The sequence below is a fragment of the Ahaetulla prasina genome, chromosome 3, assembly GCF_028640845.1.
Source record: "Ahaetulla prasina isolate Xishuangbanna chromosome 3, ASM2864084v1, whole genome shotgun sequence".
NCBI classification, from domain to species: domain Eukaryota; kingdom Metazoa; phylum Chordata; class Lepidosauria; order Squamata; family Colubridae; genus Ahaetulla; species Ahaetulla prasina.
The window spans coordinates 156,074,939-156,101,221 of NC_080541.1; positions in this window are offsets into that span (position 1 = coordinate 156,074,939).

The following is a 26,283-nucleotide window of genomic DNA, read 5'->3' on the forward strand; positions in this document are numbered from 1 at the left end:
CCAGCTTCACTTAAAAATGATGTTACTAACTGAACAACTGTGGTGATTCATTTAGCAACTGAAATGTTGGAAAATGAGGCAAAACTCACTTAACAATGGAAATTTGGAGCTCAGTTGTGATTGTACATCGAGAACTACCATATAGTGTAAGATTTTATTTATGTATTATTTCTACAATTTAGATGCCACCCAATTATACAAGTCTCTTGAAAGGTTTGCATTACTAAAAAACAGGAAAACAATAAAATAAGGATGTTTAATTGTATAGACTTCAACAGAGGGTAGCCAGGCTATTAACAATTTTTTGAACATCATCAGAGTAGAAGCAATATGGATCTCAGCGGAAGTACAGCTAAAAAGTCTTGATGCATTTTAACAGAGACAATTTTTGGGTGACTGTTCTATTGTTTTTATATTTTATTTTACATCTATTTTACATATATCTACAATGCTCAGAATCTTTGGATTAGAGATTATAAAATAACTGTAATAAATAATCTAAAAAATATCATGCAATCCTTTTAGTGTAAAGCTATTTAACAAGCCAGGATCATAAATCACTGTTTGATTCCAGCTTGTTTCAGAAAATTATAATATTAACAACAAAGCTGATCGCAGATCTCTTTCCTCCAGGTCAGTGGTGGTTTGCCCCCAGTTCAGACCGGTTTGCAAGAAGCAATAGTGAAACTGGCAGGAGGCTCCGCCCACTGACCCAGATGTCATCAGGAAGTTTCTGCATGTGCAGTCTCTTTGAACCCGTAGTAAAGATAAGTAGAACCCACCTCTGCTCCAGGTGTACTATAGCAGCCATTGGGTAGGGAAAATAGACAGTGCTAAGCTTGAATTGGAATAATCATGGTTTATTGACTGAATTTCAATTGTCCAGATTCACTATACATATAAGGGTCCCTGCTTTACTAGGGCTTCCCCAAAAATCTAAACTTAGATGCACAATATTAAAATACAGTTTAGCATTAAATCCTAGTATTTCCACTCATTTGAAATAAAGTGGTTAATATCTTTTCACATCAGCTATATAGATCAGTATTAAAATCAGGTTGTTTGCCTGATTTCTTTGAACAGAAAACTGTTTATTACAGATGTCACAGTTATAACTCCCATGACATTGCATTTATTCTGCAATGGTTTTAATCATGTGACAGCCTGTTTCTGTTACTCATAGAATAAGATCATTTAAAATATTTTTCAACATGTGTTAGATTGTCATTACTGCAGAGAAGACTGTTTTGCATAATGTTTTTAATGTCAACTCACTTAAAATGAACTGCCCATCTTTTCCTATTCATAATAAGCTATCAATTAAAATGATTAGGATATAAAACATTTTCAGCCCACCAGTGGAGGCTAAATGGAAGACAATAATCTTACTGTGAGAAAAATTACTATAATTATAAAGAGTTATAAGAGATAACCAAACAGTCAAAACAGTCAACTCTTTTATAGCCTTCCCTCCTGGCCTTCAGAAACTTTTCAAGCATCTTCACTTCATCTTCACTTCAGAGCATACTGATTTCCTTTGACATAACCAGCAATCCTTCCATCCCTGGCTGACACTGACAAAGGGAACAAAACATAACGAACCAGAGAACACCTGGACCCCACCTTCTCCCCCACCCCAAGAGGTGAAAGCACCCATTTTGAACAATCCATACCAGTAATAAGTGATAAAGAGTAAGACCCACAATTCCACCCAACCATCGTCCCAAACTAGGTACGCACACCCCTTACTTCCTCAATACCAACCACTACTGACCTCAAATGCAAACTAATAAACACAAGAAGCATAGTAAACAAAATGCCCGAACAACTCCTCTTATTAAATACTGCTACATTTGACATCATATTTGTGTGTGAAACATGGCTAAATGCATCCCTCCCTGACTCCATTATCACAGTAAGAGACTATCACGTTTACGGGTCTGAACGCAAAACCCGCAGAGGGGGTGGAGTAGCTATCTTCTACAAAAAGTCATTAAACCTAAAAAATATTCAAATTGCACATGAACTCGTTCTTCTGGAAACTATAGTCTGTGAACTGTCCTTAAACACCACTCTTCGCTTCTTACCATGTTACAGAGCACCTGACTACGATATCGCACATGCAAACAAGCTAACTTCACTACTAAACATGGGCAGCCTCCTGCCCATACCCTCTCATCTTTCTTGGTGACCTCAACCTACCTCTTATTAATTGGACAATAAATGAATATACAACTGAACCCATCCATACAACCTATACAATGCTGTTACAAATCTAGGTCTGGATCAACTAGTAACTAAAAACACTAGATTCAACAACTGCCTTGACCTCATCTTCTGCAATAGCTTAAACTCAATTTATGGACTACAAATACAAATAACAAATAACAGTGACCACAGCATGATTGACTTTTGTCTCAATATATACCCTTACAAAAATCATCAAAGTAATGGGACACCCAACTACAATTTCAAAAAAACCAACTATGATCTGATAGACTTCGACCTCTCATCTCTTGGTTGGCAAATTCTGTTCTCTGGCTGTAACACTGCCGAAGATCATTATAACATTTTCTTGCTCAAAATCAATAGAGTTATTAAACTATATGTATCACAAATCACCACCAAAACCAGAAAAAAACAAATTACCCATATCAATAAGAACGCTCCAATCAAAAAAAAAGTCCCTCTGATAAAAAAACAAAACTGGCTCTGTAGCTAACTTTAAAAACCACTACAAAAATATATGCCACCAAATAAAGACTGAATGAACCAATTACAACATCAAACAAGAAGAAAACCTTCTGCACACGAAATCCAACTGCACCTTCTATAATTTTGTAAAAAACAAACTTAAAGACTCAAGATCCATCCCACCCCTAAAAGGACATAATGGTAAAGAATGCAATGATGAAGTAATTAAAGCAAACCTTTTAACACATTCTTCAGTTCAGTCTTTGTAAACAGAAATGGCTCATGCTCAACATTCCCTAGTTGTACCACTAATAACTGCAACAATCTAACACAAATAGATTTCACAGAAGATAACATTGTAAAGGCACTATGCAGATTAAAACCATCTCTATCTATCGGACCTGATTGACTATGTGCATACTTCTTTAAAAGCTTTCCACTGCTATAGCAGAACCCCTAAGCATAATCTTTGAAAAATTCTTCAGGACCAGCTCCCTAATCAACCTATGGTCACTAGCCACGGTCATCCCTATCTTCAAAAAATGAGAGCCCAGACTAGTTGAAAATTACAGACCAATCTCTTTATGCTGTGTCACCTGCAAAGTTATGGAATCAATCATTAACCAATCCATTACCCTCCACCTAGAAATAAACAACCGACTCTCTAATAAGCAATTTGGTTTCAGAAAAAAATTATCCTGTAATCTACAACTTCTACACTGCAAAAACATATGGTTCTCCTCCTATCTCTCCGATCAGTCGCAGACGGTGTTGACAGGGGGGCAGAGGTCGGCTCCGAGGTGCCTCACTTGTGGGGTGCCGCAGGGGTCGATTCTCTCGCCCCTTCTGTTCAACATCTATATGAAGCCGCTGGGTGAGATCATCAGTGGTTTCGGTGTGAGGTACCAGCTGTACGCTGATGACACCCAGCTGTACTTTTCCACACCGGACCACCCCAATGAAGCTATCGAAGTGCTGTCCCGGTGTTTGGAAGCCGTACGGGTCTGGATGGGGAGAAACAGGCTCAAGCTCAATCCCTCCAAGACAGAGTGGCTGTGGATGCCGGCATCCCGGTACAGTCAGCTGAGTCCACGGCTGACTGTTGGGGGCGAGTCATTGGCCCCGATGGAGAGGGTGCGCAACTTGGGTGTCCTCCTGGATGAACGGCTGTCTTTTGAAGATCACTTGACGGCCGTCTCCAGGAGAGCTTTCCACCAGGTTCGCCTGGTGCGCCAGTTGCGCCCCTTTCTAGACCGGGATGCCCTATGCACGGTCACTCACGCCCTCGTGACGTCTCGCCTGGATTACTGCAATGCTCTCTACATGGGGCTCCCCTTGAAGGGCATCCGGAGGCTGCAGTTAGTCCAGAATGCGGCTGCGCGGGTGATAGAGGGAGCCCCTCGTGGCTCCCGTATGACACCTATCCTGCGCAGACTGCACTGGCTACCTGTGGCCTTCCGGGTGCGCTTCAAGGTCTTGGTAACCACCTTTAAAGCACTCCATGGCATAGGGCCGGGTTACTTACGGGACCGCCTACTGCTACCGAATACCTCTCACCGACCCGTGCACTCTCACAGAGAGGGACTCCTCAGGGTGCCGTCAGCGAGGCAGTGTCGTCTGGCGACGCCCAGGGGAAGAGCCTTCTCTGTGGGGGCTCCCACCCTCTGGAACGAACTACCCCCAGGACTTCGTCAACTTCCGGACCTCCGAACCTTCCGTCGCGAGCTTAAAACACACTTATTCATCTGCGCAGGACTGGATTAGATTTTAAATTTATTGGTTTTAAATGGGTTTTATTATTTATACTGTTTTTAATAATTCGGCCTTGTAGAATAAGTTTTTTAATTGTTATTTTAATCTGTATTTATATGTTTTTATTTGCCTGTGAACCGCCCTGAGTCCTTCGGGAGATAGGGCGGTATATAAATGTGATAAATAAATAAATAAATAAATAAATAAATAAATAAATAAATAAATAAATAAATAAATAAATAAATCTCGATCAGGGCAAAGCAATAGATGTAATTTACATAGACTTGTGTAAAGCTTTTGATTCAGTGGTACATGACAAACTACTTCTAAAACTAAAATCCTATGGCATCCCCGGACCCCTACATAAATGGATAGTTGTGTTCCTGTCAAACAGACAACAAGTGGTCAAAATTAGGAGCATCCTATCAAATCCTGCACCTGTAAATAGTGGTGTCCCCCAAGGCAGCGTTCTAGGACCAACATTCTTCATACTATATATAAATGACATATGCGATCATATTATAAGCAACTGCGTTCTCTTCACCGATGATATAAAATTATTTAACACCACCGACAATGCTGCTACCCTTTAAAAAGACCTTGACTTTGTGTCGGAATGGTCAAACAATTGGCAACCCCAAATCTCAACCAACAATTGCTCTGCCTTACACATTGGCAAAAAGAATCAGAACACAAAATACAAGCTGTGTGGACATGACCTTGTAGATGACTCTCACTCTGTCAAAGACCTTGGAGTACTCATATCTAATGATCTAAGTGCCAAATCCCACTGTAACAACATCCCCAAAAAGGCATTAAGAGTTGTAAACCTAATCTTGAGTAGCTTCTTCTCCAGTAAGATTACACTACTAACCAGAGCATACAAAACATTTGTTAGACCAATTCTTGAATGCAGCTCATCTGTCTGGAACCCACACTGCATATTGGATATGTCCATACAATTGAACACATCCAGAAATATTTCACAAGAAGAGTCCTCCACTCCTCTGCTCACAACAAAATACCTTATGCAACCAGACTTGAAATTCTGGACTTAGAAAACTTAGAACTACACCATCTTCGGTATGACCTAACGCAGCTCATAAAAGTATCTGCTACAATGTCCTACCTGTCAATGACTACTTCAGCTTCAACCACAACAATACACGACCACATAATAGATACAAACTTAAAATGAACCGTTTCAAACTCGATTGCAGAAAATATGTCCTTAGAAACAGAGTGCTCAATGCCTGAAATATACTATCTGACTCTGTGGTATCATCCCAAAACCCCCAAAATTTTAACCTAAGACTGTCTGCTGTTGACCTCACCCCATTCCTAAGAGGTCTGTAAGGGACGTGCATAAGTGTACCAGCATGCCTACCATCCCTCTCCTAATGTTTCCTCTACTTGTATCTATTTTATGTATTCAATTCATGCTTATAATTATATAAATTACCTAATATGTTCTTGACAAATAAATAAATAAATAAAAATAAAGGTGCCACCGTTTCTTGGCATCTTGAGGAAGGGTAAATATCTCTCTAGGTGCCAAGAGGTGAGACAAAATGGGAGCTTCTAACAATAGGCAATCACTTCATGTGAAACATATGTTCACAAAGAAGACATATATAAGTACAATGGCCATATTTTCTTGGGGGGAAAAAAACAAAGGACAAATCTGAAAAAGAGGAAAAATTGAAAGAGGTTCATAAGGATTTAAAAATGTTTATTTTACAACGGAAAATTCAACAACTTGAGGAAAACACGTAATAAAAATATTTAAAATCAAACAATATATGTAAATTTATTTTAGAAGACATTTAATTTCCATATTTTTCCATATGTGAAGACTGTGCATTAGATGGTATTATTACATTTGTACAGTAAAAATTAAGTGACCAAATTAAAGATAATCTGCAGTGAAAATAAGAAACAAAGGAAACAATTTCCATATGAAAGCATAAAGTGGCTTTAGTAATTGATATTTTATAATATGTTAAGAGGAAAAAAATAATTTAAAAATTGTAATTTTTCATGGAAACATGGATGAATATTTTTTGAATAAAATGTTACATCATGGACAGCATCATTATCTCATCACAGCAAATCATGAAATAGATACAGACATAAATATATAGATATAACTAGAAAGAAATATCAGGTTTTTATGTATTTGGACAAACATTTGGAGTCCCATAGATTTTTAACTAAATGCATGATCAACATGTTGATTTTAGAAAAATAAAAAAGCAATGTGCTTTGAAAATGAAAATTTCTTCAGGACTAGATAATAAGAAATCGTAGACTAGATTTGCTTTAGAGTATTCCTGTTAGACTCATAATGACACTGAACTATGCTTGGCATATTGGCAATGGTTAACACTGATGCTATTTTTGAATAGCATTTCAAAAAGTTGATTTTCTATTCCTGGGCTCTAATAAATAATTTCATGGGTCTCGATCAGCATGTTTCTCATGTCCTAAATTTGTCATGTACAGAACGCCCTGTCCTGACAACCAATTTCATGAGCAATCTCAGATTTTCTTACGCACACTTTTTTTCTGTCAAAAGTACTTTTGCTATCAAAAGTAAAGGCAGCTGAAAATAAACAATACTACTAGCCAAAAATATTAATGTTTGGAAAAAAAATCTACATTAAGCAGATATATTTCCCAAGCTAGCACGTACACTCCACTTTATTGGCTGAAAAAAAGAAATGAATAAGCAGAGTACAAATATAGTCTTATTTTATTTTATTTATTTATTTATTTATTTTGTCACAACAATATATGTAAGTATCATACAAAAAGATTATAAGTATATAAACATATATATGAGTAAATATTGGGAGGTTTAAGCATATATATATATAGGAAGAAGAAAAGAAAAACAATAGGACAGGAACGGTAGGCACGTTTGTGCGCTTATGCACGCCCCTTATGGTCCTCTTAGGAATGGGGTAAGGTCAATAGTAGAAAGTTTTTGGTTAAAGCTTTTAGGATTATGGGAAGAGACCATAGAGTCAGGTAAAGTATTCCAAGCACTGATGATTCTGTTACATCATATGTCAGCTTCTGTGAAGACCTATGTGTACCTACAAGGAACTTGCGAATACACAGTAATAACAAACCTTGGTTTACACCTAAACTTAAGCAGCTACGACATTCCAAAGAGGAAGCCTACAGAAAAGGTGATAAAATGCTGTACAATCAGGCCAGAAATGCACTAACAAGGGAGATAAGAGCAGCAAAAAGAAGCTACTCTGAAAAGCTAAAGAATCAATTCTCAGCAAATGAACCAGCAAACATGTGGAAAACTCTTAAAAATATCACCGGCTATAGCAAACCTCCTTCCCAGGCTGAAGGTAATCAACAACTGGCAGATGACCTGAATGAGTTTTACTGCAGGTTTGAAAGGAAACTACAGCCACCTATCTCCACAACCCCCATCTCAGACACACCAACAACAGCCAAGCCTCCTACAACTGACCCCATTTCATTGGGTTCACAACCCCTAGTGATCACAGAAAAGGAAGTGCAGGACCTATTTCACAGACAAAAGCCAGGAAAAGCTCCAGGCCCAGACAAGTTAACTCCTTCTTGCTTAAAAGTCTGTGCTGACCAATTGGCCCCCATCTTCACCCATATTTTCAATAAATCACTAGAGATGTGCTATGTTCCTTCTTGCTTCAAACGCTCTACCATCATCCCAGTGCCAAGAAGCCCACCATCAAGGAACTGAATGACTACAGACCAGTTGCTCTAACATCTGTAGTCATGAAAACCTTTGAAAGGCTAGTGCTTTCCTACCTGAAAACCATCACGAATCCGCTTTTAGACCCCTTGCAATTTGCATACCGAGCAAATAGATCAACAGATGATGCTGTTAATATGGCTCTGCACTACATCCTACAACATCTTGAGTCTCCAAAGACCTATGCAAGGATCCTTTTTGTAGACTTTAGTTCAGCATTCAATACCATCATTCCAGACATTCTTCTAACTAAGCTAAACCAGCTACAGGTACCGGAACAGACTTGTAAGTGGATCACAAGCTTCCTAACAAACAGGAAGCAGCAGGTGAAGCTAAGCAAGATCACATCAAATACCTGTACAATTAGCACAGGGCCCCCAAGGCTGTGTGCTCTCCCACTTCTCTTCTCTCTGTATACCAATGACTGCATCTCCAATGATCCATTTGTTAAGCTACTGAAGTTCGCAGATGACACAACAGTGATTGGTCTCATTCGAGACAATGACGAATCCGCATATAGACGAGAGGTCGAGCGACTAGCCTTGTGGTGCAACCAAAACAATCTGGAACTGAACACACTCAAAACCGTAGAAATGGTGGTAGACTTTAGGAAAACCCTTCCATACTTCCACCTCTCACAATACTTGACAACACAGTATCAACAGTAGAAACCTTCAAATTTCTGGGTTCTATCATATCGCAAGATCTCAAATGGACAGCTAACATCAAAACATCATTAAAAAGGACAACAAAGAATGTTCTTTCTGCGCCAACTCAGTAAGCTCAAACTGCCCAAGGAGCTGCTGATCCAATTCTACAGAGGAATTATTGAGTCTGTCATTTGCACCTCTATAACTGTCTGGTTCGGTTCTGCAACCCAACAAGAAAAACACAGACTTCAGAGGATAATTAGAACTGCAGAAAAAATAATTGCTACCAACTTGCCTTCCATTGAGGACCTGTATACTGCACGAATCAAGAAGAGGGCCGTGAAAATATTTGCAGATCCCTCGCATCCTGGACATAAACTGTTTCAACTCCTACCCTCAAAACGACGCTATAGAGCACTGCACACCAGAACAACTAGACACAAGAACAGTTTTTTCCCGAAGGCCATCACTCTGCTAAACAAATAATTCCCTCAACACTGTCAGACTATTTACTGAATCTGCACTACTATTAATCGTTTCATAGTTCCCATCACCAATCTCTTTCCACTTATGACTGTATGACTATAACTTGTTGCTGGCAATCCTTATGATTTATATTGATATATTGATCATCAATTGTGTTGTAAATGTTGTACCTTGATGAACGTATCTTTTCTTTTATGTACACTGAGAGCATATGCACCAAGACAAATTCCTTGTGTGTCCAATCACACTTGGCCAATAAAATTCTATTCTATTCTATTCTATACAGAAGTCATATTTTCTGCAATCTAGATTAAAGCAGTTGACATTAAGTTTAAATCTATTGGTTGCTCTTGTATTATTGCAATTAAAGCTGAAGTAGTCTTTAACAGGAAAGACATTACAATAGATGATTCTATGAGTTAAACTTAGGTCTTGTCAAAGGCGATGGAGTTCCAAGTTTTCTAAGCCTAGTATTTCAAGTCTGGTGGGATAAGGTATTTTGTTGTTTTCCTTCTTGTAAAATATTTCTGGACACGTTCGATTGTATTGATGTCAGAAATGTGGTGAGGGTTCCAAACAGGCGAACTGTATTCTAGAATTGGTCTAGCAAATGTTTTATATGCTCTGGTTAGTAGTGTAGTGTTTTTGGAAAAGAAGCTACACAAGATTAGGTTTACAACTCTTAGAGCCTTTTTTGCTATGTAGTTGCAGTGGGCTTTGGCACCTAGATCATTTGACATGAAAACTCCAAGGTCTTTAATGGGATGGGGGTCATCTGTAAGGTAATGTCCATCAAATATGTACTTAGTGTTTGGGTTCTTTTTTCCTATGTGTAAAACTGAGCATTTGCTGGTTGAGATTTGGAGTTGCCAATTTTTAGACCAAGCGGTTAGATGATCAAGGTCTTTTTGAATGATAGATGTATTGTCTGTGGTGTTAAATAGTTTGACATCGTCAGCAAAGAGAACACAATTACTTGCGATATGGTCACAAAGATCATTAATGTATAGTATGAAGAGTGTTGGTCCAAGGATGCTGCCTTGAGGAACGCCACTCTTGACAGGAACAGGATTTGATAGAGCATTGCCAATTTTGACCACTTATTGTCTGTTAGACAGAAAAGCAAATATCCATTTGTGAAGGGGTCCTGAAATGCCATAGGATTTTAGTTTTAGGAGAAGTTTATCGTGTACTACTGAGTCAAAATGAACAAAGGCTAGCGACAAAAGTAAAAAATAACAAAAAAAGCTTCTTCCAACATGTTAAAAACAAGAAAAAAGTCAAGGAAACAATTGGCCCATTGATGGGAGAAAGTGGCAAGAAGATGACAAGCAACAGGGAGAAAGCAGATCTACTTAACTCATATTTTGCATCTGTCTTTACACAAAAGGAAAAAACAATCCAACCTATCAAAAACAGCACTACAAAAAACAGATTAGAAACACAAGTTAAAATAGGGAAGAAAATGGTAAGTGAACACCTGTCTACCCTAGACGAGTTCAAATCACCAGGACCGGATGGATTACACCACAAGGTTCTGAAGGAACTGGCAGACGTGATCTCAGAACCACTGAACTATATCTTTCAAAGATCCTGGAGCACAGGGGAGCTGCCAGAGGACTGGAAAAGAGCTGATGTAGTTCCCATCTTCAAAAAGGAAAAACAGATCCAGGAAACTACAGACCTATCAGTCTGACCTCAATACCCGGGAAGATTCTGGAAAAGATAATCAAGCAACGAATCACCGAACACCTAGAAGCAAACAAAGTAATAACCAAAAGCCAACATGGGTTTGTCAAAAACAGATCATGCCAGACTAATCTTATCGCATTCTTTGACAAAATGACAAAATTAGTAGACCAGAGGAATGCTATCGATATAATTTACTTGGACTTCAGTAAAGCATTTGATAAAGTAGACCATAACCTACTACTAGATAAAGTAGAAAAATGTGGGTTAGACAGCACCACCACCAGATGGATTCGTAACTGGCTGACCAACCGCACTCAACGTGTAGTCCTCAACGGAACTACATCCACATGGAGGGAAGTATGCAGTGGAGTACCCCAAGGCTCTGTTTTAGGCCCAGTACTCTTCAACATCTTCATCAATGACTTGGACGAGGGGATAGATGGGGAACTCATCAAATTTGCAGATGACACCAAGCTGGCAGGAATAGCCAACACTCCAGAAGATAGGCTCAAGTTACAGAAAGATCTTGACAGACTTGAACATTGGGCGCTATCTAACAAAATGAAATTCAACAGTGAAAAAAGTAAGGTTCTACATTTAGGCCAAAAAAACAAAATGCACCAATACCGTATACGTGGTACCTTGCTCAATAGTAGTACCTGTGAGAGGGATCTTGGAGTCCTAGTGGATAACCATTTAGATATGAGCCAGCAGTGTGCAGCAGCTGTTAAAAAAGCCAACACAGTTCTGGGCTGCATAAACAGAGGGATAGAATCAAGATCACGTGAAGTGTTAGTACCACTTTATAATGCCTTGGTAAGGCCACACTTGGAATATTGCATCCAGTTTTGGTCGCCACGATGTAAAAAAGATGTTGAGACTCTAGAAAGAGTGCAGAGAAGAGCAACAAAGATGATTAGGGGACTGGAGGATAAAACATATGAAGAACGGTTGCAGGAACTGGGTATGTCTAGTTTAACAAAAAGAAGGACTAGGGGAGACATGATAGCTGTGTTCCAATATCTCAGGGGCTGGCACAAAGAAGAGGGAGTCGGGCTGTTCTCCAAAGCACCTGAGGGTAGAACAAGAAGCAATGGGTGGAAACTGATCAAAGAAAGAAGCAACTTAGAACTAAGGAGAAATTTCCTGACAGTTAGAACAATTAATAAGTGGAACGACTTGCCTTCAGAAGTTGTGAATGCTCCAACACTGGAAATTTTTAAGAAAATGTTGGATAACCATCTGACTGAGATGGTGTAGGGTTTCCTGCCTGGGCAGGGGGTTGGACTAGAAGGCCTCCAAGGTCCCTTCCAATTCTGATGTTATGTTATGTTAAAAGCTTTGCAGAAGTCTATGTAGATTGCATCTATTGTTTTGCCTTGATCAAGATTTGTGGTCCATATGTTTTTACAGTGGAGAAGTTGTAAGTTGCATGATAATTTTTTCCTGAAACCAAATTGTTTATTGGAGAGTAGGTTGTTAGTTTCTAAGTGTGAGGTAATGGATTGGTTGATGATTGATTCCATGACTTTGCAGGTGACGCAGCACAGATATTGGTCTGTAATTTTCGACTAAGCTGGAGTCTCCTTTTTTGAAGATAGGAATGACTGTGGCTAGTGACCAAAGTTTGGGAAGGGAACTGGTCGTGAAAGCTTTGTCAAAGATTATGCTTAGGGGTTCTGCTATATTAGTGGAAAGTTTTTTTAAGAAGTATGCACATAGTCCATCGGGTCCAATAGATAGCGATGGTTTCAAGTTATGAAGAGCTTTTCCAATATTATCTTCTGTGAAATCTATATGGGTTAAGTCACCATATTCATTGCTGGTACGTTTGTGGAATGTCGGATATGTGTCATCACTGTTAACAAAAACTGAGCCAAAGAAAATGTTAAAGAGGTTAGCTTTAACTGTTTCGTCATTGCATTCTTTGCTGTTAGAATCTTTTACATGAAATCTTCTACATGAAATGTATACATCATGCTTTATTGAAAGAATATACCAGAACACACCACACAAACTGCAAAGGTTAGAACTAAAAAGAAAAAAGAAAACCATTTTGATGTTCCTTTCTCTGATTTTTTTCCTTTTACATCACTTCCAGACAAGGCTCCAAGATGATTGCGCACAATATTGATTACTCCCTTAACAGTCACCAGCATCCATTCAATGATGTTGCAGAATATGTGGGAGTGTGTCTGGGGATTGTCATGTGAGTTGGATCTGGTTTATGGGTATTATGTGAATTTTGTTGTATGGGTATACTGTATATACATGTACAATGACAATACACTTTATTATTATTATATTATTTACTTTATTCATTAAATATGAAACTCAGTCAACTGAATATTCAAAAATGCATCACAAATACCATTGACTGGTGCTAATGGTTGATACGGGTTGCATGTATGATGTTCCAAGTAATGCAGTTTTTTGCAGTTCCACTGGTGTTATTGCAGGAAGCTGCAATTTGTTGATGTATCTTATAAAATTCTTGGACATGGAACCAAGTGCCCCGATGACAATGGTATCACTGTTACATGTTTCATCTATAGCTGTGTAGTTTCGATGGCCAGGTCACGATATTTCATGATTTTTTCCAGTTCTTTTTCTTTGACTCTGGCATCTCCTTGTATCGCAATGTCAATAAATTGTATATTTTGGTTTTCGACAACCATGATATCTGGTGTGTTGTGTTCCAAGTGACGATCTGTCTGTATTCGAAAGTCCTACAAGATCTTCACCTTCTCATTTTCTATAACTTTTTCCACTTTATGTTCCCACAACTTTTTATTTATTTTATTTATTTAATTTATTAGATTTTTATACCGCCCTTCTCCCAAAGGACTCAGGGCGGTGTACAGCCAAAATTAAAACCCACAATATACACAATCAAAACAGAATTTAAAACGAAGCATATTACAAAAGTGGCCGACTTTAAAAAGTTTAAAACCCTAAAAAAATAATAAATAACCCCGGTTAAAATTTAATAAAACTTTTAATCCAGTCCTGCTTGAATGAATAAATGCGTTTTCAGCTCACGGCGAAAAGTCTGAAGATCAGACACTTGGCGTAAACCAGGGGGAAGTTCGTTCCAAAGCGCAGGGGCTCCAACAGAGAAGGCCCTACCCCTGGGGGCCGCCAGCCAACATTGTTTGGTGGACGGCACCCTGAGAAGACCCTCTCTGTGTGAGCGTACGGGTCGGTGGGAGGCATGAGGTAACAGCAGGTGGTCCCGTAAGTACCCGGGCCCTAAGCCATGGAGCGCTTTAAAGGTGGTAACCAGAATCTTAAAGCACACCCGAAAGACCACAGGAAGCCAGTGCAGATTGCGTAGTAGTGGTGTTACATGGGAGCAACGAGTGACTCCCGTTACTACTCGCGCAGCTGCATTCTGGACTAGCTGCAGCCTCCGGGTGCACTTCAAGGGCAGCCCCATGTAGAGAGCATTGCAATAATCCAAACGAGATGTGACCAGAGCGTGAGTGACCGTGCATAAGGCATCCCGGTCCAGGAAGGGGCGCAACTGGCGAACCAAGCGTACTTGGTGAAAGGCCCTCCTGGAGACGGCCGCCAAATGATCAGGCAAGTCATATTTTTTACATAATGACCATTGGATTAATTTAGCAACTTGGTCGTGTCTAGCTTTGTACTTAGTTTGTGCGATTTTGCTGCATTCACATATTAAATGTGAAACAGTTTTGACTTTGTTGCAAAGTTGGCAGTTTGGATTGTCGGTGGATTTTTGTATCTTTGCTTTCATGGCATTAGTTTTTAGTGCTTGTTCTTGAGCAGCGAGTATTAAACCTTCCCTTTCTTTCTTGATGGTTCCCATCCATGCCCATGTAAAGTTGTCATTACATTTTCCTTCAATGTTTTTCAAGTGCTGTCCATGCAAAGCTTTGGTTTTCCATCTATTTAACCTGTCATTCAGCTGTTTTTCCTTATATTCTGCCTTTGTTTCTGTTGTTTTTATAATGTTCTGTTTTCACAGCTTGCAGCAATTTTTCTGTACTTTGGTTCACATAATCATTCAAACTTCATTTTTCTTCTTCTACAGTTTGATGGATTTGCAATAATCCTCTGCCCCCTATTTTTCTTGGCAGGTACAATCTATCGATGTCACTTCATGGATGTAAAGCATGATACCTATTCAAAAGTTTGCACGTTTTCCAGTTATATTATTATTATTATTATCAGCAGCAGCAGCAAGAGCATCACACCAGGTTGAAGATGCCTCTTGCTCAGCTATGAACTTTTTTGGAAACAAGAATGCCCATTTCTAAGGGGCAATTGTTATTGCAATTTCAGATCGATTTTGCTTTGATCTGACTTACTGCGGCAATAGCTGAGTGCCAATTAGCTGAGCCATCTCTGTTTATCTATTGGCTAAGAATGATACGTTTGATAGATTGACAGATCTCCGTAACTGATACAAATTTAGAGAATATATAACCAAAACAACATGAAGCTGTATTCAGAACAGCCCAGTTAAGATCCACTCTCTTTCAAACGTGTAATTAGGAAGGCTTTTTTATATGGAAATACCTCATCCACAAGGAAAGCTGTTATTACAACATAGTGAAACTGAGATACTTTGACCCTGTCATTTTTAAGAACTAAACTGTGCTTAAGTCTTAATTGTCTTTGAAGAAGATACCTACCTCCTGCTACAAAAGCTAACATGAGCAATTAACCAGAACACTTTCCAAGATCCTAGCAACAGCTATGGCTTGCATATGACAGCTGCTATATCTTTTCTAGCACAAATTGGTTCAGTTGCACTTTTAAGTATTTAATTTGTGTTTTATTGGTCTAGACCAGGCCTGTCAAACTGGCGACCTGCAGGTTGGATACAACCCATGGAGGCCACGCCCACTGTGGCTCCACAAAGGCAAAAAAAATCCCAATACGTCACAATGCAGCCCGCAGTGCAGTGGTGAAATGTAAAAATTTTGCCCACTGGTTCTGTGGGCATGGCTTGGTGGGGAGGGGTCATGTAACTGGGTGCATGGCCAACTCTCTTTTTTTTTTACTTTTTAAAGCATTTTTTACTACCTATTTGCCCAAACCGTTAGTAAAAAAAATGCTTTTAAAAAGTTTTTTTTAAAAAAGGTTCAGACAATTGCGCAGCACAGCTGTGATCATCTGAACCTTTTTTTTACTTTTTAAAGCATTTTTTACTACTATTTTTTATCACTACCGGTTTGCAAACTGGTAGCATTTCACCCCTGCCGCAGTGCTATCAGGTTTGACACCCCTGGTCTAGAGTTAAAATTAAAATCAAAATGAAAATTAACCTGTAGAAATAGAGGTACCTTTTTAAAATTTCATTTGCTCCTGAAGGATTCCACTGAAGTAAAGAACTAAAGAAATGGCAGCAGTATGGTGTATAAAGAAGAAATGCTGAACTTCAGATCATTATGCTAGACTTACAGCTCTGTCATATGCAAGTCTTAAGGCTGATTTAGAGTTGCCCACAACTTCTTGTAGCCACTGCTGCATACCTATGATGCAAAGAAGTTGGTGGGTGCGTGGCTGCAGATGAGCCAACACACAAACCTCCCAAATCCCAACTGCACATTGTGCGGAGGTGTGCATCATGTTGATTGGTTCAGAATTCCTGCTGTGAGATGGAAGATAAGGCACATTCAAAATGGTGCAGATAGAAGAGAGTCTCACCAAAAAAGTGAGAAGATATAAACATTTGTATAATGTAAGTGATAACTACTACAAAACCCAGGAACCAACAGCCGATTAGGAGGAAAATTGGAAAAACTTTAGATGGGCTGTGAGGACAGATTCCTGCCTACTATATAATGCTGTTCTGGCTGGAAGGATTTATAAAACTAAGGGAAATCCAGACCAATTTCAATGTTGCTGCACCTAAGGATAAAAAAGCCCCTATATTCTAGACCACTTGTATATTCGTAGAGAACTAGGTCAGTGGTCTCTTTTGACCAGTGAAAACACTCCTTTTGTGTTTGGAGTTTTGGAGTCAACAATAACCACCTTGGTTCTGAACAGTAGCTGGGAAAGACAGATACAGATTGGCAAACAACACCATATTGTTAAAGTATTCTTAAAATAGTGTTGTGCAAATAAACTTTACTTATTTACATTACATTTTCATCAGGGGTGGGTTCTAAATTTTGTTACTACCGGTTCTGTGGGCATGGCTTGGTGGGGAGGGGTCATGTAACTGGGTGCATGGCCAACTCTCTTTTTTTTTTACTTTTTAAAGCATTTTTTACTACCTATTTGCCCAAACCGTTAGTAAAAAAAATGCTTTTAAAAAGTTTTTTTTAAAAAAGGTTCAGACAATTGCAGCACAGCTGTGATCATCTGAACCTTTTTTTTACTTTTTAAAGCATTTTTTACTACTATTTTTTATCACTACCGGTTTGCAAACTGGTAGCATTTCACCCCTGCCGCAGTGCTATCAGGTTTGACACCCCTGGTCTAGAGTTAAAATTAAAATCAAAATGAAAATTAACCTGTAGAAATAGAGGTACCTTTTTAAAATTTCATTTGCTCCTGAAGGATTCCACTGAAGTAAAGAACTAAAGAAATGGCAGCAGTATGGTGTATAAAGAAGAAATGCTGAACTTCAGATCATTATGCTAGACTTACAGCTCTGTCATATGCAAGTCTTAAGGCTGATTTAGAGTTGCCCACAACTTCTTGTAGCCACTGCTGCATACCTATGATGCAAAGAAGTTGGTGGGTGCGTGGCTGCAGATGAGCCAACACACAAACCTCCCAAATCCCAACTGCACATTGTGCGGAGGTGTGCATCATGTTGATTGGTTCAGAATTCCTGCTGTGAGATGGAAGATAAGGCACATTCAAAATGGTGCAGATAGAAGAGAGTCTCACCAAAAAAGTGAGAAGATATAAACATTTGTATAATGTAAGTGATAACTACTACAAAACCCAGGAACCAACAGCCGATTAGGAGGAAAATTGGAAAAACTTTAGATGGGCTGTGAGGACAGATTCCTGCCTATTATATAATGCTGTTCTGGCTGGAAGGATTTATAAAACTAAGGGAAATCCAGACCAATTTCAATGTTGCTGCACCTAAGGATAAAAAAGCCCCTATATTCTAGACCACTTGTATATTCGTAGAGAACTAGGTCAGTGGTCTCTTTTGACCAGTGAAAACACTCCTTTTGTGTTTGGAGTTTTGGAGTCAACAATAACCACCTTGGTTCTGAACAGTAGCTGGGAAAGACAGATACAGATTGGCAAACAACACCATATTGTTAAAGTATTCTTAAAATAGTGTTGTACAAATAAACTTTACTTATTTACATTATATTTTCATCAGGGGTGGGTTCTAAATTTTGTTACTACCGGTTCTGTGGGCGTGGCTTATTTTGTGGGTGTGGCTTAATGGTCATGTGACACTGGGCATGGCTTGGCGGTCATGTGATTGGGTGAGAGTGGCTTGGCCGTCATGTGACTGGGTGGGCATGGCCAATAACAATAAATAATAAAAATAATAAACAAAGTATACAAAACAATAAGACAGGGGTGTCCAAACTTGGTCCCTTTAAGACTTGTGGACTTCAACTCCCAGAGTCCCTCAGCCAGCTTTGCTGGGAGTTGAAGTTGAAGTTGAAGTTGAAGTCCACAAGTTGAAGTCCACAAGTCTTAAAGGGACCAAGTTTGGACACCCCTGCAATAAGAGGTACCAAAAACCAACTTTCACACTTTACACACACACATAACACAACACAACAGACTCACACAGACACAGACACACACAAAATGCCACATACAGCTTTGTGAGATTCTGTGTGTTTGTGTAGTTACAGTGAAACACTACAGAAACACACCAAATCTCAGAAAGCTGCACAAATATTTTATTATTTTATTTATATTTTTTAGATCAGGGGTCTCCAACCTTGGTCCCTTTAAGACTTGTGTACTTCAACTCCCAGAGTTCCTCAGCCAGCAAAGCAGTTGCTGATTGAGCAGATGGATTCTAGGCAGGTTTGTGGACTTCAACTCCCAGAGTTCCTCAGCCAGCAAAGGCACATGGATTGCAGAAGGCATAATCAGTTGTAGCTGATGCAACTGATTGAAGAAGCAAAGGAAAGCGAGCCCGAAAGGAGTTTACTTAATTAGTAAGTGAGGAGGGGGGGAATGGGTGGGACAGAGAAAAAAGAGTTTTTAAAAGGATCCTCTGAGGATCCCTGCTCAGCCACGCGATCATCAGAGGGGTTTTTTTTCTTTTAAAAGCCTCTTTTTTTGGCTGAAGAAAAGAGGCTTTTAAAAGTAAAAAAAACACAAACCTCTGATGATCGGAGAACCAGTTCGGGGGCGTGGCCAGCCAGCCATTACTACCGGTTCTCCAAACGCCAGCAGAGTTTTACTACCGGCTCTACAGAACCAGAGCGAACTGGGGGCAATCCACCACTGATTTTCATGCTATGGTAGTTACATTGGTGTGCTTAAAGGGATTGTGTATCTAACCATGTATATGTGTGTTTGGATAATTATTTGGGCAAAGACCTGGAGGTCATACCAGGGGTCATTCATTTACCTTCGCTACTGGTTCACAAATGTGAGCACGCAGGCCTCCTACACACATGCGCAGAGCCTTCTGTGCATTTGCAGAGGGTAAAAAATGGGACATGATGACGTCCAGGCAGGTGGATGGAGCCTCCCGCCACCGGTGCTACCAGTTCACCCGAGCCAGATAGTACCAACTGAATTTCATACCCTGGGTCATACCATTACAGCCTCCAGGTCTTTACTTTCAGTGTCTGGAGAGATTACAGGGACAATAAATAATAAAATGTGCATTGCAATGTTGCAATCCAAGCTCCACCATTTTGTACTTGTATTATAATGTTATAGTCAAATATGTAAGAGATAAACCCTGAATTATGAGGTCACAACATACATTTTATCATTTTGATGACATCTCAACTTGCTGCGGAACCCCTGGGTGCCTCCTCTCAATTACATCATGCTTATATATTGGTATACAGTGTGAGTTATTCTATCAATATATCGGATAGATAAACCAAAATGTGGTACGACCCTTATAACTATACACATACCTTAGAGTTAACAGTTCTGACCACAAAGCAGAGAAGTTTGGCTTTCGGGTCCAGCCAGAACTTTTAAAATAGAGATACATGCAACCGAATGGCATCCTACCTTTTTTCTGATGGTTTTACAGTCATCTTTTTCAGAGACAGATATTTATATTTTTTATTTGCCTTGTATGCCACCTCTAGGTGGCTCGATTGATTTTGTACTATACCAGAAAGCAATCAGGTGAGTTTGTGGATCAGCGTACGAACCCAGACAGAGTGATCATTTTATGTTTCAGTGCTTTTAAACACCTAAAGTATTTAGTCTGCTGAGTAAACAAATGTGGCCTTTCTGATTTTCTTTTTATCTTGGATATTATTCAATCATGCTGTGACTTAAGTCTTCCCAAAAACACAACAGGCTGTAAAACTCCCCAAGCTACATAGCTGGAAAGGACAGCCAAGCACATTGAGTTACCATGTGCCTTATTTTAAGCAATTAAATGGGCTGTTGTTTTCCTCCACTGTATGGCTTTTTTTTTTTTTTTTGGTTGTTAAATTAAACTGGGTCAGATTAAAGATGACTATTTCAGTGCTTTGCAGGTTGCAACTTTAAAACAATGAAGCATTTTTATCCCAAAAATCCAATATTTACTTTTAGTTTTACTAGTTAGAGAATTCAAGACCTCATAAAATTGGAAAGAATTAAGCGCTGTAAAATACTTTCCCTTAATTATTAAAGAATGGCAGCTACAGTAAGAATCTTAAACAATTATGAATCTGATATTCATTAAAGTTTGGTTTTCAGCTATGGATATGATCACAAAATAGAAAAACAAATGTGTGAAAAATTTTATATGCATAGCTGAAAGCCAGATTTGAACTAAGAACAGACCAGCAATTATACTATTTGCATTTTCACTCGTACTGTACATTCAGTTGCAAGCTTTGATTGCATGACAGACTGAAGTACAAACTAGCCAACCATATTTTGGCAAAGACCAAAATTAAAGACCATTATACATTAGTAGAATCTATACTTTCATTTACACAGCAATCTACTTTCTATACATTAAATTATTGCCAGTATTTTAGTATCCTCCTAAAGACACTTTAATTTAAAGCACAAAAGAAATTATACTCAATGTATTGAAACTCAGAGTTTGTCTTTCTCTAAAAATTTAAATGATATAATTTTATAACACTTGCAGGACTACCTGATTCATATAGTTCAGAGGTGGGTTTTAGCAGGTTCTGACCAGTTCTGGAGAACCGGTAGCAGAAATTTTGAGTAGTTCGGAGAACCGATAGTAAAAATTCTGACTGGCTCCACCCCCACCTATTCTCTGCCTCCCAAGTCCCAGCTGATCGGGAGAAAATGGGGATTTGGCAGTAACCTTCCACTGGATTGGTGTGGGAATGGAAATTTTACAGTATCCTTCCCCTGCCACGCCCACCAAGCCATGCCACACCCACCAAGCCATGCCACGCACACCAAGTCACACCCCCAGAACCGGTAGTAAAAATTTTTGAAACCCACCACTGATGTAGTTGCATGTTTCTTCTGTTACAGAGTTACAGAGTAATTTTAAAATGCAAGATTAAAAAACTTATTATAATTAGCCTAAAAATTTTAAATATATAAGAACTAAAACCCATTTAAAATTAATAATAAAGATTTTAAAATCGATAAAATCTAAGCCAGCCCCGCGCGAATGAAAAGATGTGTCTTCAGTTCGCGGCGAAAGGTCCGAAGGTCAGGTATTTGGCGTAAACCCGGGGGAAGCTCGTTCCAGAGTGTAGGAGCCCCCACAGAGAAGGACCTTCCCCTGGGGGCCGCCAGCCGACATTGCTTGGCGGACGGCACCCTGAGAAGTCCCTCTCTGTGAGAGCGTACGGGTCGGTGGGAGGCATGCGGTAACAGCAGGCGGTCCCGTAAGTACCCAGGCCCTAAGCCATGGAGCGCTCTGTGATTGATTGTGGAGATTTCCCTCTGTGGGCCACCTGTCTGTTATTGATCACGCAGTGTGTGTTTGTTGTGTAGTCAAGTATAACTTTAGTTATCTGTGGCTTTTTGTAGGCTTTCCATATGAGCAAGAGTGTTTGTTGCTCTTGTAAAGAAAAAACAGTGGGAATAATGAGACTCAAGAAAGGACAAAGTAGTTAAGAGAAATTCTCTTTTCTATTCATTTAATTCAACCTCACTATACCCACACTTTCATTTCTTAATTGCATAAGAGCTCTGGTCATCACAGGAAGCACATTACATCCAAAAATGTTTGAGATACACTGCATGAAAGACAAGACTTTCAGAAATTAAAGAAAAAGCTAATGAGGGTAGGAAAAGCTCGTGTCCACAAAGCAGATGGTGTTTAATTACAGGGAAAACCAACAAGAAGTACCAGAATAAACTATCCAAATAGTAGTGGGACATTCAGGAAAGAATACTTTCACAGATTGCACTATCAAGTTATACCTTCCTGACATGATATTCTATTCCTTCTTCTATCTAGTTTTTTTCTTTCATAATGGTCAGTCGGTCCTCATTATATGGGGTTTTTTTAAGCTTTTTTTTTTTGTCCTACTGCAAACCCTGGAGTTCTTTCAAGCCTGTTTGGTCCCATCTGTTGATGAGAAAACAAAACTGAGTGGAGATAGGATTGTGCTTTAAAACCAGTGAAAGGTATGGCTTGCTCTAAATAATTCCAAATTGTAGACCACAGCGAAAAAGTTAGAAAAGTTTTAGAAAGGCAATTTAAAAAAAACAAACACCTAAATTTCTAACTGACAATGAAATCAATTTTTATTGATTCAAAAGACTCTCTCTCAAGGGTTCAAGTCAAAGCTAGATTGCAAAAAGAAATTAGATTTGATAGCCTGGGTTATAATTTTCTGAAATTATGAAACTTTTATCCTGCATGCAGGGAATGCTTTAATGTATGTATTTATGCTTCAAAATCATCAGTCTCAGCATCAAAAACCTACAGAATACTCAAAATAACTGCATTTAAGAATAAATTACAAGAACATGTATTGAGTGCCATAATTCTGCAGAAATTCATGATTCTTCCAATCTATATACAATCTTGCTACTAAATCAGCTTCTCACAATGAGAAATTTTACAATGTTCATGATTTAAATTTTCAATTGAACATCATTTTTTTCTAACCTGATGCTCCACTTTGATAGCAAATTACGATCCTCATCATCCCTATTCACCATAATATTTAGGACATATTTAAAATGTTAGAAGAAAATGTTTTAATTCAGTAAGGAAATTTATTTCTCAGTTAAAGGTAAAGGTAAAGGTTCCCCTCGCACATACGTGTTAGTCATTGCCGACTCTAGGGGGCGATGCTCATCTCCGTTTCAAAGCCAAAGAGCCAGCGCTGTCCGAAGACGTCTCCGTGGTCATGTGGCCGGCATGACTCAACGCCAAGGGCGCATGGAACGCTGTTACCTTCCCACCAAAGGTGCTCCCTATTTTTTCTGCTTGCATTTTTACGTGCTTTCAAAACTGCTAGGTTGGCAGAAGCTGGGACAAGTAATGAGAGCTCACCCCGTTACACGGCAGCACTAGGGATTCAAACCGCTGAGCTGCCAACCTTTCGATCGACAAGCTCAACATCCTAGCCCCTGAGCCACCACATCCCAGTTAAGTCTGACCAAATTCAAATTTAGTTCAGCCTTAGAAATAAAGTAAAAAAGACTTTCGGTTTGTGTTTCACTCAAAGTGTTATTAGAAGGGTGTTTTTATGACTAATTTTTCATGTTCAGTTAATAATTTTTGGAATGGAGTATAATGAAGTGCAGGGATAAATGAAGAGTAAAATATATAGAAAGATTTTTGATTCCTGGAGATTGTCTGGAAAGAAAAAAAATCCTTATTGTGTTAAAGAAGCCAATTATGGTTAAAACTTCCACACCTCACTTGCATTTTATAAATTAAATAATTTAATATCTCGAAAGCTGTGTGGGTTCTGAATAGGTAAAGGTAAAGTTCCCCTCGTACATACGTGCTAGTCATTGCCGACTCTAGGGGGCAGTGCTCATCTCTGTTTCAAAGCCGAAGAGCCAGCGCTGTCCGAAGACGTCTCCGTGATCATGTGGCCGGCATGACTCAACGCCAAGGGCGCATGGAATGCTGTTACCTTCCCACCAAAGGTGCTCCCTATTTTTTCTGCTTGCATTTTTACGTGCTTTCAAAACTGCTAGGTTGGGGCTTCTGGGTGGCGCCACCTTTCTCGCTGGGTGCTAATTTATGGCACTCTGCATTGAATATGGTAAAAGCCGGATTTAACAACTGATCCCGGCTTCATTTCTCTCTCTGGTTGAAAGAGAGAGACAGAGCAAGGGGGAGGAATTGGGTAGATTCCCCTAGGGGCTTTGTTTTTGTAATACAAAGTCCTGAACGGTCGAATCCCCTTATTTACCCCTCCCCCACCTCCAGTATTCTCTGCGCTCCTGAAAAAGCAGGAAAAGAGGAAGATGTCCACTTCTGCTAGCAATTGATTTCTTTTTGTGGATACGAAAAGCAGGCGGAACGAGTGTGAGGAACAATTATTGGTTTGCAAGTATTTTTGATTTTCTGACTTCCGCCCCCCCTTCAGTTTCGTTTTAGAGAAACTGAAAGCAGAGCGATACATCAAAGGGAGCTTTGCTGTTGAATCGAAACTGAATGGAGATTTTATCTTATTGTGTTTGACTGTGGACTGTTGGATTATATTACGCTGTTTAAGTACTTTACAAGGGGATTCTCAGCAGGAATTTTGTTATGGAGGTTCTTTCAGAAGAATGGATTCGTGACTTTATACAGGACTACACAGAAAGTATGTATTTAATTATTCAAAAATACGAATTGATAAAAAATGGGGACGTTTTGGATGAGAGTTTGGAGCAAATTAACCAGTGCAATTATTCGGAAAATGGAATGGAGGATATACAAATAAAAGTGGATAAATATGAAGATTTGATTGTGAAGAAACAAGGTGATCTAAAGAAGTTTTCTTTAAATAGTTTGGATGAGCTGCCTGAATTTGTGCTACAGGAGATTGTCCCTCAAATGGAAAAGACTCACAAGCTTAATGTTTCCCAAGAGTTCTCTTTTTGGACTGATGGAATATACGGCAGTAATTTTTGGATTTCTGGACATAAGGAATTACTAGGAAATATTGTGATTGACTTTTTAAAAGGAGCAATGAAGGAAAGACAGAGATTAATGCACCAAAAAAAATGGCAAGAGACAAAAGTATTATTTTTGAAACAAGGTTTTTTTAAAATATTAATAGACAAAAATATTAGTGTCCCCGAAAGGCAATTTGTGATTATAAGAGACTAGATATTTGGATATACTGGATTTTGATGAGGAAGGACTAAAGTTGAATAGATATTGTAATTAATTAAATAATATTGTAATTTTCTCTATTGAAATTTTATAAATTTTATAATCTGTTGTATTGAATTTTAAATAGAATATTCTTGAAAGATCTTATGTAAGAAAGACTTGGGGGGGAAATTATATGGTTATATGGTTATAGAAGCTATAAGGGAGATATTCTCTGAACTGGATTGGATTTTTATGCTTTAGCTGGTTTTAAATATTTTAGGATTAATTTGTTCTACTGATTTATATATTTTATTACTGTTTATTGTTAATTTTTTGAAGGATTTGGTTATGTAAGGAGGAAGTCAGAGCTAGAGAGGGAGAATTGGTATAATAGTTTTGGGAAAAAAATTTTTTAGCGTATGTTTGTTTTATTTTTAACTATACCTTGTGTTTGTTCCGGGAAGCCAGGGGGGGAGGGGGGAGGGGGTTTGTGAAGGGAGAGGGGTTGGGGGGAAAGGGGGGGGGAAAAATTTTTTTGTAAAACTTTTTGAATAAAAAAAAAAAACTGCTAGGTTGGCAGAAGCTGGGACAAGTAATGAGAGCTCACCCCGTTACACGGCAGCACTAGGGATTCAAACCGCTGAGCTGCCAACCTTTTGATCGACAAGCTCAATGTCCTAGCCCCTGAGCCACCACATCCCAGTTAAGTCTGACCAAATTCAAATTTACAAAAAAATAGCAAAATCAGGTTTAAAACATTTGACCAAAAAGAAACAAGATAAAAATGATATGATATGATCATATCTCTGCAAACTAATATTATCATGGCATATGATGGCAATGAATACTAGAAATTTTCCTAGGTTCAT